General features: G+C 55.3%; 1 protein-coding gene across 4 annotated transcripts in view; it reads left to right on the top strand.

The window, feature by feature from the left end:
* The first annotated feature begins 5,596 nt into the window (after positions 1–5,596).
* Positions 5,597–8,002, top strand: part of ATN1 (atrophin 1) — a 27,841-nt gene continuing 25,435 nt past the window's right edge. The window contains exon 1 of one of the 4 annotated variants that reach the window (XM_071763260.1): positions 5,597–5,761. The gene's annotated coding sequence lies outside the window, so the exon portion shown is untranslated. Of the gene's footprint in view, positions 5,762–5,830; positions 6,282–6,437; positions 6,848–8,002 lie in introns of those variants that run through there. The other 3 variants (XM_071763265.1, XM_071763250.1, XM_071763275.1) reach the window with 3 other exon arrangements.

The following is an 8,002-nucleotide window of genomic DNA, read 5'->3' as shown; positions in this document are numbered from 1 at the left end:
GTGCTGGTTAATTCCTATTAGGTGCTGGTGTCTTTGCTCAAACAAAAAGTGTTTGGTTCTGTTGCTGGAACAATGTATGTCTGTATGTTGTTACATACAGGCAGCTTGGACGGATTTTCAGGAGGACATTGTGAAGCTCTCTCTGTGGGCAAAGATTAGTTTTCTAGGGCATTCCATGTCTTGCTGTGGATACAGCTTTAACTGTGTGCTACGCCATTTATGGGGAAGATAAAACACCTCTCATAAATGAGGCAGTTTTGGATAAACTGTGTGTATCATAAGGGCCTCTACTGTCACATTGAGCATAGAATCATAGAATTTTCAGGGTTGGAAGGGACCTTTAAGATCACCCAGTTTCAATCCCCCTGCCATGGGCAGGGACACCTCCCACTAGATCAGGTTGCTCAGAGCCCTATTCAGCCTGGCCTTAAAAACTTCCAGGGATGGGGCTTCCACCACCTCTCTGGGCAACCTGTCCAGTGTCTCACCACCCTTATGGTGAAGAACTTCTTCATAACTTCCAATCTACATCTCCCCTCCTCTAGTTTGAATCCACATCCCCTAGTCCTATCACTACCTGACATCCTAAAAAGTCCCTCACCAGCTTTCTTGTAGCCCCCTTCAGATACTGGAAGGCTACAATAAGGTCTCCTCATAGCCTCCTCCTCTCCAGACTGAATAACCCCAACTCTCTCAGTCTGTCTTCATAGGAGAGGTGCCTTGTGGCCCTTCTCTGGACACACTCCAACACGTCTTTCTGGTAATAGGGGCTCCAGAACTGGATGCAGTCCTCCAGGTGGGGTCTTGTGAGTGCAGAGGAGGAGAATCACCTCCCTCAGCCTCCTGGCCACATTTCTCTTGGTGCAGCCCAGGATCTGTTTGGCTTTCTGGGCTGCAAGTGTTCACTGATGGCTCATGTTGAACTTCTCATGCACCACCCAAGTCATTTTCCTCAGGGCTGTTCTCAATCCAGTCACTGCCAGCCTGTATCAGTGCTTGGGATTGCCCTGACCCAGATTCAGGACCCTGCACTTGGTCTTGTTGAACTTCATGAGGTTGGCATGGTCCCACCTTTCCATCCTGTCAAGGTCCCTCTGGATGCCATCCCTTCCCTCCAGTGTGTCAGCTGCACCACACAGCTTGGGGAACTTGCTGAGGGTGCACTCAATGCCACCCTCCATGTCACCAACAAAAATGTTAAACAGGACCAGTCCAAATACTGATCCTTGAGGGACTCCACTTGTCACTGGCCTCCCCTTGGACATGGACCCATTGACAGCCACTCTGTGGGTGCAGCCATCAAGCCAGTTCTTAATCCACTGAGTGGCCCATCTATCAAACCCATGTTTTAGCAGCTTGGAGACCAGGATCTCATGTGGGACTGTGTTGAAGGCTTTGCTCAGGTCCAGGTAAATGATGTCGGTTGCTCCTCCCTTGTCTATTGATGTTGTGACCTTTTAATAGAAGGTCATAAGATCTGTCAGGCATGATTTGCCCTTGGTGAAGGCATATTGATTATACCCAATCACCTCACCATTATTATTCTGCTACAGCAGTGCCTCCATGAGGATCTCCCCGATGATCTTACCAGGCACAGAGGTGAGACTCACCAGCCTGTAGTTCTCTGGATCTTCCTTCTTTCCCTTTTTGAAAATGGGGGTTATGTTTCCCCTTTTCCAGTTAGTGGGGACTTCACCCAGCTGCCATGACTTTTTGAATGTAAAAGACAGTGGTTTAGCAATCACATCTGCCAGTTCCCTCAGTACCTGTGGGTATATCCCATCGGGTCCCATGGACTTGTACACTTTCAGGTTCTTCAGGTGGTCACAGACCTGATCTTCACTTACAATTGTCAATTCTTCCTTCCAGCCCTTGCCATTGTCTTCTGCGATTTCAGGAGTGTAGCTGGAGCCCTTGACAATGAAGACTGAGGTAAAGAAGTCATTGAGAACCTCAGCCTTCTCCATATCACTTGCCACTGGTTCACCTGTTTCCTTTCTGAGGGGGCCCACACCTTCCATGGTCTATAGAAATTTTTGCTGTTCCCCTTAATCTCCCTGGCTAGATTTAGTTCTAAATGAGCTTTGGCTCTTCTGACCAGGTCTCCTGCTGCTTGGACAGCTTCCTTATATGCCCCCCATTCTAGCTGTCCTTTTCTTCAAGGAGGCACATCCTGAGACATTCTGAGACACATCCTGTCTGAGAAATCAGCCACAGAGGTATGACTTACTGGCACATCTAGTGGACAACTGAACTGGAGTGATGAGTGATAGGTAAGCTTAACACCCTTGCCCCTCACTTCTAGAAGATACCAGAGCAGTACATGGATTAACCTCCAGTATTAACTCCTCCCTGAGCTGTAGCCTTGACCCAATTGTCTTGAATAAGTGGTAAACTGAGGCAGCTCATTGCTTTATTACCAGTCACTGAGCCATCTTGGCCATGGGGACAGCCATTGCTGGGAGACTGCTGAGATGGAGCAAGGAGGCTTATAACTTTATCGGTGTTTCATTATCAACAAAAATCAGTTTGTAAGTATTTGTGTGAGTTTGAGAGAGCAAGCCAGGAGAAGCCATCCTGGGTGGTCCTGGCTGAGTTCTGGCTTGAAGAAAGTCTTTTTCCAGGCCTACCACAGACTATGGGGCTTGCTTGATTATTCTTTTCATCAGGGAAACTACTGAATGCTGTGTGTCTGCCCTGTTGAAAAGGAAAACTGGGCTCTATATCTTTAGAATCAGAGTGTCATAGGATGACTCAGATGAGAAGTGTTGCTTGGAGGTCTCCACTCAGCTCCTGCTCACAGCAGGGCTGGCCCCAGACCCAGATCATGTTGCTTAGGGCACTGGCCAGGTGGTTCCTGAATATCTTTAAGGGGTAGGTTCTGCAGCCGCTCTGGGCATCTGTGCTAGTGCTGCTGAACCAGCTTCAGGGAGGAGTTTTTTCCTTTATCTAGTCAGAATTTCCTTTGTTGCAAATGTTGTGACCATTTTACTGTCCTCTCAAGAGTTTTGCTCTGACTTCTCTGTAGCAGCTCATCCCATTCAAAAATAGCTGAAGAGACTCATTAGTTCCCCCCCAACCTTTATCCACTCAAGGCTGAAAGAATCAGCTCATTTAGCCTTCCCTTGTATTCCAGCAGGCTCCAGCACCTGAACTGTCTCATTGCCCCTTCTGTCAAGTTTATCAGCATTTCTCTTGTGCTCTGTTTCTGTAAGAAGGCTACACCCCAGCCAAGGCCTCTCACTTTGCGGGCTGCTGTCTGCTTTGCAGTGGGATGATGCAGCTGGAAAGACCCAAGGTGTGGTGTCCCACCTCCCTGTCCCAAGGGAGGAGGACCAGCTGCACATCAGCAAGCTTGGTATCTCCTTGTTGATTCTTCTGTCAGGCTCGCAGACTACCTGAGTTATTTATCCACCCTGAAACGATACAGCTAACAACATTGTATCTTCAACCTGCCCAGGGTCTTAAACCTAGTGATTTCATTCCTCATGTTCTACAGCCAGTCCACCTTGGTCTCCCTGCTGGACACCATATGAACACTTGTGTTTCTCTTTTCTGTTTTGTGCTTGTGTTAACCACCTTGGATCAGAGGGAAGTGTGGTTTTACCCAGCAGCAATTTAGCTGTGAAGATTTCTGACTGGAGAAGGGTAACAGTTTGTTGCATTTAGGAGGGCTGACTGCACCCATGTCATTATTGGAGAGGCTGCTTTTTGTCCACAAGTAAGCTCTGGGCAGTCAAGAATACACAAATTCAAATTGTTACCCTGCCCCCTGGTCTTACTTCTCTTGGGAATCACTTCTGCTTTCATAAACTGAGATCATAAGCTTGGTAAGAGTCAGGCCACCTCTGGGCTGCCTTTTGAATCATGCTAAAGGCATTGGGGTGTCAATCTCTTATGGAAACATCATATTACTCTAAAATCTTGAGAATAATGTTAACATTTGTGTAAGTCACATTTTTTAACTCATGCAACTGACCTGGTTATGGGAGACAATGACATGAAAATCACTTGGGGCTTGACTTTGTGGTTAAATAAACTCGCTGCCACATGTTAGTGATCCAGAAGATCCTGGGACCGAAGTGATACCAACCACTGCAGCTTTCACAGAGCCTTTTCCTCAAGTCACTAAGGGTTACCTTAGGGATTTAGATACTCTGTTTATCATCCAGAAAACAGGGGCTTTGACAAGATCTTCATCAATCACCACTTTGGCCTCTAATGATCACACTCACTATGAGCTCAGGACAGCCAGACTGTAAACTTCTAAGGTAGCAGTTTGAGGCAGCCCTGGCATCTGCACACTGCTGCCTCAACAGCAATGACAACACTTTTATTTCATGGAGATCACAGGGCTCAAGCTTGTTGAGACCTCTGCACTTGGGATCAACAGGGTGTTCTCTTCAAAATAATTCTGAAATGGTTTGGACTAACTGCCCACCCAAAATCAGTGGGCAGTTTGGCAAATGCTGGGCAGAGCTTTTTTGCAGTCCCCCACTCCAAGTGTAGAAACCAGAGAAGTCCTGTGTAACAACAGCACCCCAGGATTAGTGCTGAAAGGGTGGAGGTTCTCGGCAAGGGTCCAGACAAGGAGGTAGGTTGGAGAGAAGGGTGGATGAAAGCACAAATGAAGGCTGGGGACATGAGGCATGCTTATGTTGTGCAATGGGGTGCTGCATGCCAATAGGGTTGGCTCAAGGATGAGAGGCACCAAGAACAACGCTGCATCCAGGGGGAACAAGGAGATCCCCAAATGGTGCAGTACACCCCCCAGGAAGGGGTGTGGAACAAGGCTCTGGTTGGGAGCCACTGGTTTACAAGGATGTTGCAGGGACATTGTCACTAATGTTTTTTAAGTGCTTGGATGATGAGCACTACAGAAAAACCCACAAGATGAATACATCTGTATTCACTGTTGAGCTTGGATGCTGTACAGCAAGAAGTGCTTGGAGCCATGTAAAGGACAATAAGAATTACTGAATAAAAGCCCACTGGGAGAGCACCATCCAGCCTACTGACTGAAAGGTCCTGCTGAGGAAATATTTTGTGATTATGCTTAAAGGCTATCAGAGTGCAGTACAAGGCCTTGCCCACATGCCTGCGAAGTCTCTCTTATTTAGACGTGCAGATGGACACACTTGTGTCGGTGAAGCACAGCCTGGGTTTTCCCTGCATGCCCAGCCTTCCTTTCTGCATCTGAAATGGTCACTGAAGGCAGCATTTGGTCCCCCCACACCGCAGCTCCGGCTGGCCGCGTCCCACTAAGCTCAGTGGCAGGGTCTGCTTTCGGATGAGGCCCTGAGGTGACTACTCCAGTAACAAAACCAGCAGGCTCCCTCTTCCCGAAAGTCTCCCTCCGACGGCAACTTTTCCAAAATGGCCATGTAGGTACCCCGCTGGGGCTGTGCTTTGCCGGCCAGGGGAGGCAGCAGCCGCTGCCCGCCCAGTTTTCCAGGCACACGGGGGAAGACGTTTCACTTTTTTTAACACCGGGGCTCGGCTCGGCGGAGCACGGCACGGTTCGGTTCGGCTCGGCACGGCACGGGTGGCGGCGGCGGAGTCCGACGTGGTGCTGCTCCAGCCCCGCCCGGCAAAGGTCCACGCCCGCCGGCTCCCCGCAGCCGCGCCGCTGCCGTGACCGCGCTTTGAGGGGGGGGGGGGGGGGTCCCGGTTCCCCCCTCAGTCCCCGGGGCGGCGCTACGGGAGGGGCAGCGCCCCCCGCCAGCCCCCACACGCGGCTCTCCCTTTGTGCCGTTGCCTGGTAACCGGTAAGGGGGGTGGTGGTGGTGGAAATGGAGGGAGGGAAAGAGGAAAGAAGGGAAGGAGGGAGGGAGGGAAGAAGGGAAGGAGGGAAAGGGGAGCGCGCTCGGCGGCGCGCATCCCCCCGCCCCGCGCTGCGTGCTGGTGAGCGCCAGGCAGGCGGCCGCCGCACACACTCCCCCCCCCCCCGCCAGCCCATCCCCCGGGAGGCCTGGCGGCCCCGGCCCCCGCCGCCTCCCCAGCCCCCTCTCGCAGTCGCGGGGCGCCCGGCGGTCCCCAACCCCCCCGGAGTGGGCTCGGTCGTCCCGGCCCCCGTCCTGCCAAAAAGGCTTCTCCGGGCTCCCCCTTCACCCCCCCTCTCTCCTCCCAGGCCTTTGTGCCGGCGCCGGGGCGGGGAGGTGAGAGCCGGAGGAGCGGCGCCCGGCGGCGCGGGGCGCGGCCGGGGAGGGGGCCGGGGCCGAGGCTGGGATGGCTGCTCGCCCCGTGCCCGCCTCTCCTCCCCCGTCCCACGCTCTCCGCGGGTGGGTTTGGGTATGGGGGGTGGGGGCTTAGGGTGGATGTTCCGCGGGGCCCCCGCGGCCGGCTCGGGGAAGGGAGGCGGGGAGGGGCGGTGGCGGGGGGTGACAGAGCGGGGGGGCGGGGGAGGGGGGCTTGTTCTGGGCTCTTCGGAAATGGGAGGTGGCTAAGGCGGGCAGCGGTAGGAGCGATGGGAGGGCGGCGGGGCAGAGGCGGCGGCGCCTGAGCGCGGGGTGCGCGGCGGGAGAGGGGGAGATAGAGCCACGGGGGCCCCGCTCCCCGCCGCACCCCCCTCGGAGCCGCTGCCCCCGCCGCCGACCGGTTATTCCGGAGACGCGAGAGGAAACGAGGGAGCGCGGAAAAGGAGGAGGGAGAAAAGGGAAAAGGAAAAAAAAAAAAAAAAAAAAAGGGGGGGGGGGGGAGCGTTTAAATCCCTTCCCCCAGCTCCTCGCCGCCTCCATTCCTCCCTTCATTCGACCTCCCCTCCGGAGCCGCCGGTGAGTCCCTCGCCCGCTCACAGCCGCTCCCGCCCAGCTTGTCATTTTCACCCACTCGCTGCATTCTTCCGCGGGTGTGTTTTGTTATTTTTTTTTTTTCCCCTCCGGTCCGTGTGTCGGGAGAGCGGCGGGGGGGTGTGGGGGGAGATAAGTTTGGGGCGAGAGGGAGACGCGGGAGGGTGTGCGGTTAACCCCCGCGGCGCTGGGGAAGGGCCCCCGGCGCTGCCTCTGCGCGGGTGCGGTGAAGGACCAGAGGGGTGCGGGTCGCGGAGCATCGGCTCAGCAGGGAGGGTGTCGGTCCCGCTTTCCTCAGCGGCGGGTCCCGGTCACGGCTGGTAGCGCTCGTAAATCGCCGGGAGCCGCTATCCACCCGGGGCTTGTTCGCTTTGGACGGCGGTGCAACGCCTTCCCTCCGGAAAGGGGAACGGGGGGGCGGGAGGGCGGGCGGGCAGGGGGCTCAGCGCCCGCCGTGGGGGTCCCGGGGCGGGGACACCCACCGCCGCGCGCCCCGCCTGACGTCATCGCCCGCGGAGCCCCCCTTCCCTGCAGCAGAAAGTTCAGAGGGGGCAGGGGGATGAGGGGTACGGGGGGGCCGGGGCGAGGCGGGAGTTGGGAGTTTGCGGCCCGGCGCGGTACGGGGGGTACAGGCACAGCGATGCTGGAGGGGGATCAGCCCGCACCCTGCCTGCTGGTCCCCACAGCCGCTTCTGAGCGGTCCCCTCCTGCCGGGGAGCCCGGTATTGTCCCCGCTTTCCCAGGTACGGCAGTGGAGGAGGCAAGCAACACAATTCGGAAATTGTGTTTCCCTTGGCCGCTGCTAAGTGTGTTTGCTCTCCTCTCCGTTTCTGTGGCAGAAATGGGTGGGATTCAGCCCCTCCCGATGCCACCCTCGGCCTGGGGATCCGCTCTCCTCTCCCTTGAAATGCCAGGGCGCTACGCGGGGGGCGGGTAGCGGGCAAGCCCGGCGCCGTCGGACGGCATCGGGTTGGTGTTTGGTCTCCCTTTGAGCCGACTGAGATCCCTCGGTGTGCCAGGCTGGTTGTGCATTTGCTGTTGAGGTGGTTTTCTGTTTGGCTTTTGGGGTTTTCTGGGGTTTTTTTTGTGCATACAGATATTTCTCATGCTGTCCTGGCTTTGCCACCGGGAGCTGGTGGTGGTTCTGCCCGCTGGCTCCTGCAGGCTGCTGGCCTGTGGCTGCCTCCTCGGCTGTTGTTGCCCAGCGAATTGCC

Source organism: Heliangelus exortis, chromosome 1 (genome assembly GCF_036169615.1).
Source record: "Heliangelus exortis chromosome 1, bHelExo1.hap1, whole genome shotgun sequence".
Lineage (NCBI taxonomy): Eukaryota > Metazoa > Chordata > Aves > Apodiformes > Trochilidae > Heliangelus > Heliangelus exortis.
This window is presented reverse-complemented; position numbering and strand designations above follow the sequence as displayed.